Source organism: Anser brachyrhynchus (genome assembly GCF_964034855.1).
Source record: "Anser brachyrhynchus genome assembly, chromosome: 1".
NCBI classification, from domain to species: domain Eukaryota; kingdom Metazoa; phylum Chordata; class Aves; order Anseriformes; family Anatidae; genus Anser; species Anser brachyrhynchus.
Window position 1 is genome coordinate 110,305,659 of NC_137694.1, and position 9,137 is coordinate 110,314,795.

Genomic DNA, 9,137 nt, shown 5'->3' on the forward strand with positions numbered 1-9,137 from the left:
TTCTCTTCTCTTCTCTTCTCTTCTCTTCTCTTCTCTTCTCTTCTCTTCTCTTCTCTTCTCTTTACATTTCAGATCAAAGATATCTGCAATTCGCAATGCAATTTGCTTTTCTCTGTGATTCAAATTAACTTTCTTCATGAAAGCAGAAGGTAATTAAGAAATTACGCTTTGAAAACTCTGCTAGTAAAAAAAAAAAAAAAAAGTTAAAATCTACCTCAATATTAGTACGTATCAGGTTAAAGGAAATAAGTTGCATTCTCGAATAAAAGCTCATATTTATTTTAAAGTAGTGTGGGATCCAGGATTTTTATTAACCCTTGAACCTACAAATATTATATGGGAAAATGTTAATGGGAAAAAATGCAGCAGATTAGTAAACAATTCTAAACACATTTTGAAAGTGACCTCCCTGACTTAAAATTTTGCCTGTTCAGTAAATTTGGAAAAATTGCTTTAAAATAAACAAATAGAAGATGATATTATGTATAAAATTAATTGACATTTTTATCCAATGTCCCTGCTTCATTTCAGTCTTACATCATTCTTGCTTACCTCTGTAATGTGTGGAACTAAGTAATGCACTTGTAGGGTCTTTCTGGAACACAACAGTCCAGCTGTTATATCATTAATAACCTTCATATAAGGAGAAATATCTTGGCTCACTCAGTTGAGCACCCTACTTATTATACATAAATAACTCATATAATCAACTTCAAAATATATGGATCTCTATCTTAAAAGAAGCTAGGTTTTGTTTTCTGCAGCTTCTTTCAATTTCTGTGACTCCACTGATGGCTAGAAGCATCCTCTAATTTCCAGCCTAATTTTTTTCATTGCATATTTATGCTCATTTGTAGTGCCTACATATTTTCTGAAGTTCAAACACTTACCATAATTATATATTCTTATATACCAGTTATATGCCATTTAGCTTTTTTTATTATTATTTTTGTTAGGAAAAACGTCAATTTTCCTCACCATTCCTGCCAATTATTTTAAATACCTTTTTGAAAAAAAAAGGGATTTAGTATTTCTGCTTCATTTTATTTTTCTTATGGTAGATTACAAAATCACTTATGGTATTTTGAATGGGAACTAATCACTACTTTATATATCCTACTAATACATTCCTACCTGTAATGAAGATACTGTACTGCAAAGGATACTAAATATTTATACCTTCAAAAAATTTCCCCTTTGGTTTTAAGATACTTTAAACAGGAAGAATGTAAACAGGGATGCCTTCTTACAACAATACGGGTTTTCTTTCTATTCTTAAAAATTTCTTTATTTCCCTCTACAAGAAAAAGCAAAACAAAACAAAACAAACAAACAAAAAACTTAACCAAATCTGCAATGATGTAGCAATGCAGTACTTCAGAACACTATTTTCTTACAAGTTTCTGAAGTTTTCTCTGCACTGCCTAAGATAGCACTGAACTTATTAAGGATTTAAACTTTTTCCTTGTTAATTTGATGTATCATGATGGAAGACGTGTTTTTCTTTACTAGGAAGCAGACAGAAAATACACCAAAATAGTGTATTTTCATGCCATAGGATTGTTAAATAGGGCGAAATTCTTGAATGGCAGTAATTTTATGTAACACATGTTTTATGTAGGTATGTATTGTTGACTGCATGCATGTGTGAGACAGGAGATGTGCTTTTTTTTGTGAGGAATATGAGCTTGCCTTTCTAGCTTGCTGGCTGGAAAATAATGACGAAAACTATTCTCATGATGTTTGAACTATGAATATTTGCTGCTGCCTGGCACTTGATTAAATCCAAAAGGGAACAACATCTTCAGAGCACACGATCTTTGAAACAGAGCTCTCTGGCTCTGCACCAATTTTGGAAAACTTTTCTATGGGAAGATTTACATTTTATAGTGACAGGACATTTATCCCACTGTCTCTGAATAAATACTCCCTGCATTTTCCTTTCACTGTGTGAATGTGCAAAGTTTTCTGTAGCCTTTCACACAAAATTTCTGTATTGATTTTCTTTGTATATATTAGGTTTAGAGTAAAATAGTTCTGACAAAAGGAAAAAGGGTGTGGGAAGTATTTTGCCTCTAGTCTTTTAATTGCCTCAGTACCTTTTGGAATTGGAGAAACAGGACTAGATGTTGCATCAACAGCTAATGTACCTTCCAGTGGAATGTTGTTAATGAAAAACAAAACAAACAAAAAGAAATTAAACAAAAATATTACTAAGGGAGCACCCTGCAGCAGACTCATACATTTTGTTAAGCTAGTTTACGTACTGTATCTGCCAGCTCTTGTTGCTATAAAGCTGAGATGATTCACTTTATGTGGTGATCTGTGATTCTCAACAATTTTCAAAGACTCAGTTTTAAAAAAATGTCATTCTAGCTTTGAATTCTCTGAAGTGTGCCTCTTGGCATTCATCATCCTTCACTGAATATGGAATTAAAACTAAAGACAAAGAAATAATTGTATGAGAATATATCCATATTTTACAAATAAAAAATAAGGTAGTCATATTCCCAAAGAGTCTATATGTACAGGTAGCTTTTAAAAGCTCTATGGCTAAAACCAATTCATACCCATTTTTAGCAAAGTTAGCTAGTTGTCCTAGCACATTTGGAAAGAATGCACAAAAGAAGCTATTTGTGGCTGAGCATATATTTGATTCGGTGCCGTGTACTAGCATAAAATTATTTTGAGTTTCAGCAATATATTTCTTCAATAAAAACATGAGAAGGAAAAAGAACTTGACTTTAGAACAATTAAAAGAATAGTATCATAACATAATGACAAAAAATTATTGTGCATTATGAGGAATATATATAATCTCCTACTGATTTCTGAGAATGCCAGAAGAAATTAGGGCTGACATATGACCCTCAGGCAATATTCCTTTTGTGTCTGTGGTGAGGTTTGTAGTAAGGTGTTTTTATACTGTGACATTTCCTGCCTTACTGATTTGAAAGAGTATCTTCTGCTACCTTTTCTCTTTAGGTAGTACACTACCACCACAACAAGCAAACTATATTTATAAACTGCTCTCAACAGTCCTCTCTTCTTTTTGCTTTTAAGGTAGTAGAGGAACTGCTTTCTTTCAGTGTTTATATCTGAAATAGAACTCTCTTCTTTCCCAAGGATATGTACTAAAATAGTCTTCGTTATTTCAAGCTCTGGTGATATACACAATATTTATTTTTTTTAACAAAACCATGTTAGCTTGCTTTTTGTTGTTGTTGTTGCATAGTATGAAAACAAATAATCCAGCTTTTTTTTTTTTTTTTCCCTGAAGAATCCTGTGTCACTACTTCTGTATACTTTCATTACATTTTGGTCAACTGAAGACACGTATAAAGTAGGAAATGATTGTGATCAAATGTGCATGTTCCAGAGTAAACTGTCCGTCTCAAGTCTTCTCCAGAAAGGATGCCAAGAAGGGTGGGAGAGAAAGAATTATCTGTATGGTAGATGGAAACCTCCAGTCAAGACCTACAAACAGTTATAAAAGATGAGCTGAGGTGATAAAGATCAGAGACAAAGAACAGAAATAAATTCTGCCTTTGAAAATGTATGATGATACAAGGACTGAACAGAATGATAGTATCACTTATCATCTGGAAGGAGTTGTCATTTCCCACATTGCTCTTAGTATTTCTCAGCAAAATGGTTACATCTCAAGCAAATTCAAAAATGGCACCTATCCTGCCCCAAAAAAGTCATAGAATCATAGAATCATAGAATATCCTGAGTTGGAAGGGACCCTTAAGGATCATCAAGTCCAACTCTTGATACCGCACAGGTCTACCCAAAAGTTCAGACCATGTGACTAAGTGCACAGTCCAATCTCTTCTTAAATTCAGACAGGCTCGGTGCAGTGACCACTTCCCTGGGGAGCCTGTTCCAGTGTGCAACCACCCTCTCTGTGAAGAACCCCCTCCTGATGTCAAGTGTGTCGAAAGTGTTCTATGATGTTATGTTCTGTCTCCCTCACATGTTCCCAACATATGGGCAGACTGAAAACACTCTGCCTGGATAGCCCTGGTAGCAATCTCAATTTTTAGGAATACACAGACCTCTGGATACACATCCTCTTAACATACTCTCCATCCATTTCCAAATTGTGGGTTTACTTAAGTGACCTAAAGTTTTGAGAATGGCCATTGGCTGGTCTAAACCCATGGGTTTATGGCCAGTCCTCCTCTTCAGCCACAGAAGGCACCAAGGAAAAGGAGCTATGAAATCCTTGTGTGACAGAGCAATTCAATAGCATTGTCAACTGCATCTCCACAGAGAAGAAAAGCAGGGATGTGCAAGCTAGTGTCAGTTCATTCCCTTCAAAGATGAAAGTTATCTCAACAAAAGCTCCTGGTTAATGAACTCCAAAAAGCTGTTGAGAGATGTAAGAGAATCAGCATGGTTATCTGGCATCCCACTATAATATGAAAAATCTTCAATCAGCAAGAGCAAATTAATTTTTATTTCATATCCAGATCTAAAGCAAAATGAAAGGACTCAACAGCCACTGCTTATCCTCAACTTTATTAGAAGTCTTCTTCCAGAAAGAAAGGTTAGAGTGAATGATGTGAATGACAGAAGTCAAGATTGTCTTTACAAAGCAATTTTTGGTTTTGAACTGAACTATATATTTATGCAATGCTGGCATTCTATCTGCCAAAAAAAAAAAAATAGTTAAGGACTTTTTGAGAGTAACAGGGAAAATGGTAGTTTCTATCACAATTATTCATAACTCTCTTCTATACTTTAAGATCAAAACAGAGTGGGTGTCTAGATTTTTTTTATTATTATATATATATAGATTTCTCTTAAGTTAAATCTCCATTGGATAATCTAGACACTAGCATGATTTGTGAATAGTCTCCAGAGTTTCTCACCAGTTCGTTCCCTTAACATTATCTCAGCTACCATAGTTAAGTATACAAGGAGCTATAACATTGGATAAAGTCATTAGTGATTTTACTAATGGTAAAGTGGTCTTAATAATTAACATTTTTACTGCTAACTATGAAACTTCTCAATTCTAAATCAGTATCTTTTCCCAGTAAGTTCTGCTTCTGTGAGCAAAGCTAGAAACATTTTTACCTTATAAATAGGGAAGGGACATTCAACCTCTCTCTTAGATGAGTGCACAACAGCAAAAAGAGAAAATAAAATCACTTTTTAGCCCATTCAAAGGAATATATTGGTTTTTCTGTCAAAAGCAACATGGATAGAAAACAAAGATTTAATTTATTTCATACAAAGCAGACGATGAGATTACTTATTGTGAAACATAGTCACAGCTGGTATAGAAAGCATTTATTGGTAGGTCTTATGCAGCTATGTTTTATTGTACTATAAAGTTGAAATATCTTAGTCATCCATTTAGAACACTAGTGTACAAAACATTGTTTCTCCTGAGATTGTATTATTACTATTTCATCTTTTTAAAACAGTAAAAAAGGTAATAAAACTGTCTAGATACTGTCATGAAATTTTACATTTTAATCCTGATGATTACATAATGTAGCATCTACTTCATGTGTTACTGTTTCCAACATGCTTTTGACTCCTCCACATGTTCCACTTCACAAAATAAAGTTTGAATAAAAGATCTTCACAGCCTAGGAAAAAAACAGACAGAGGTTATTCAAACTCCTTCATCTGTGCACAGTTTAGCTAGCTATGTATTATAGTCCTCCTTTATGAGAAGGAGCTGAGGAGATAGATGGTGTGTGAGAGGTCCTGTTGCAGAATGACTCAAAGCTGAGAAGAACCATGGGATTTTGCCATTAACTCATTAATTCCTATAAAGAACTTTGCCCCTCAGTGTTCTTAAGAGATCTACTAATGCCGTCAAATTTACTATGATGCAATATAAATGTATTTAGCTGAGAAAGTCCTGATTATCTGCTACCTAGACTTTTCTGAAAAAGATGACAGGTTCTTTATTCTTTTAAAGGCACATCCTTACTTGACATTAGGAATTCATTCAGTGATCCTGAAAGACAGACAAGAACTATCCTACTTTGCCTTTTAAAACTGTTACTATCCATAGAGATTGTTGTTCGGTATTAATAATGTAAAAAAAAAAAAAAAAAAAAAAAAAAAAAAACTTCGGCAACGTTTTATTCCAAAAATCATAATTCAATCTGGTTAAATTTTAAATCTCTTATCACCTTCCTTCTGTTCTTGTATACATGGTATCACCATGTATATTTGAAGAACTCTTATAAGCACAACAGGAAAAACAGTGGTGCATAAAGTGTTCAAGAATGGGCAAGTCCTATCAGGTTTTGTATACTTTATTGGAATGCAAAGCAGAATACTGAATTTTTTAAAAATACATAGGGTTGGAAGAAAACTCCAGAAATTTATTCCACATTTAAAATGCAATATTACAGAACATTTATATTGTAGAAGTCAAATTATTGTTTGTCACTTCGTGACAAGCTCTTTATGACAACATCATATACTTATATAACGCTTACCATATGTTGTTAAGCAAACTGTCCCCCAAGTGATTATCACTCTGGACCAAAAGCTTGGAAATTGTTCTGAGCACCCACAAATGTCCTAGAAATAAAGATGTGGCTTCCTATTTCTAAATATGGTCTGTTAATGTCAGTGATATGCACAGAATCAGTGCTCTCTGACAGAAAAGAGCTCATCTGCATGTTTGCTGAAGCTGACATTCTGTCCACGTTGCCCATCATTGCCATGCATCTTTTACATTGATCTTCCTTTCCTGGTTGGTTTTGTCCACTCTTGGCATTTTAACTCACCCTTTAGCCTGCTTCTAACTGTCTGATTCCAGATATTTTTATTAGAATTCAACTTTTTCTATTTATTTAATTGCATGGATCCCTAGCTGGCTAGTTGTTTAATGAATAGATTAATATACTGATCCTTCCCCTAATTAATCTATTTTGTGACTAATTAATTAGCTAATATAGTCTGTGATTTATACACTCTGAATTTTTGGTTTCATTGTTTACCTTAGTCTTTGATTTCCTTCATCCATTGTTCCACTGATTCTCTCTTTGATCACTGGATTTACACTTAATTGCATTGATTTCCTGCATAAATAAGTATCTAATTCAGTAGCCATTTCCTCCTCTGTTTCTCATTTCTCAACTATTGTGCTTATGATATATAGCTGCTGTTTCATCTTCTCTGTGATGTCCTTCTGTCCCTTCACATCTGCAAATCCATTCTCCCATGTTTTACTTTTCTCTCATACTTTTCTACCAGCTTTGATCAAATATAGGTTGCCTGTATGCTTCAATTAGATTCTAATAATCTTTCAATATCTCTCTAGTGGAAAGAGGACCAAAACACTAAAGAGCGATTATATCTTTTAGAAAATATGAAGAAAAGGTAGGACTGAAACTCAGCTGTACATTTCCACATATATACACAAGACTGATGTATCTATATATATCCTAATCTGTCTCCTTTTTTATTCTACTTCCACATTCTTTATTTCTTTTATTTAATTTGTTTTCTTCTGACAACTTTGTTATGCAGTTTTCTGGAATTAAAAACAAAATGAAAAAGAATTTCAGGCAACTGCATAGCCTAGATTCTTGTAAGCTAGTAAAGTTCTGACAAAATTTTTAAGTCAACCGATGAGATAATTAGATTAATATGATTTTTTAAGACTTCCTGCCTTCAAGTTCAGAAGGTGTACTGTAGATCTTAATGAGGCAACACACTCTATCATCTTATCTGCTACAATCAGTTTACTAGAAATTGAGTAACAAAACCAGAATATTTTGTTGGACTCCCAGTTACCTGTGGTTTTCTGCAGGCTACAGAGGAATTATTTCTAGTTATAGAGAATAAAAGTTATAATATAGAGAACATTAATTCTTTGGAATGCAACTAATAAAAAAGTCCACCCAAGTCAATGATTATCCCTGTGTATCACTGTGGGAACCTCACCTACATTCGACCTCCTAGACTTAAGTAAGGACACATTTCAAAACATTTCCAGAACATTGCCAAATTCAAAATAAAAGGCAAAAGTGAGAAGTCAGTTTGAAACCCCAAAATTTCTTACAGGTAATTCACTGTTAGTTTTCCTTCAATACAATAATGAGAAGCACCCAGTTCATGAGCCACAGCCGTACTGTTGAATAAACTTTGCACCTACTCAGTTATAGAAAAAAAATAATAATTACAGGTCTCTGAAAATTTGCTGCTGATGATTCTTGGTTAAGTGACTACGAGGTGTTTACTCCTGAATATTTTCAGGAAAAGGCCGAGTATCCTAAAGATGGTGCTGAATATGTGTTGTTAGTGTAAATAGGATTTCTGTTCTACTGGTACTTCATGTACACCTTTGCTTCCCTGGATGTACTCTTTTAAAAAATCATTAAACATAAATTCCTTCTCTTTCTCCCACAGACACACACAAGAGCACGTGCAGTCCATGTTTAGTTGCTGCCAGTATCTCAGTATGCCAATGTCTTGGACTGCACATAGGCTGGCTTCAGTGCAGATTCCTTGTCTTTCCATTTAGGGTGTAAAGTTTGGAGTGCATTCTTACCCAATTAAGTTTTTATAAGTTATAAGGGACAATGGGTAAGAATTTAATTATGCCAGCAACCAGGGACACAATTTATGCATTAATAAATTGGCATTTAATGTGCCCAATGGGAAATGCTGAATCTGCGGGGTTCTGCTTATCTTAGTCTTTTAATAACTGGACAGCATTGAACTTTCTGTTTACCTCAAGCTACAAAACAGCTTTAACACGATTGTTATAAGATGGAACAACTTGATCCAAAGTTCATTTGGTTTTGCATACATTAGGTCTACAACTCGCAGAAGGAAATTAAAAAACACAGAGAAAGTGCAGAAACAAATCAAAAAGAGGTAACCAAAAAGATTCAGTGCTATTACATTCAACTAAAATGCTTCTGTAAAAGTCATTTCTACTGTTTCCTAATAGACTCCCTTGAAAGCAAACTCTAAACAGAAAGAGTGCAATCTGAAATTCAGTCTCAAAAGGTATCCTAAGAGATTGAGAAGAAATGCATTAGTTAGCACTAGCAAAGGGGTAAGTATTTCTGATCCTAAGAATACAAATACAGATCCATAGAACTATTAGTCCAACTTAATCATATACAGGAATCTATATAACT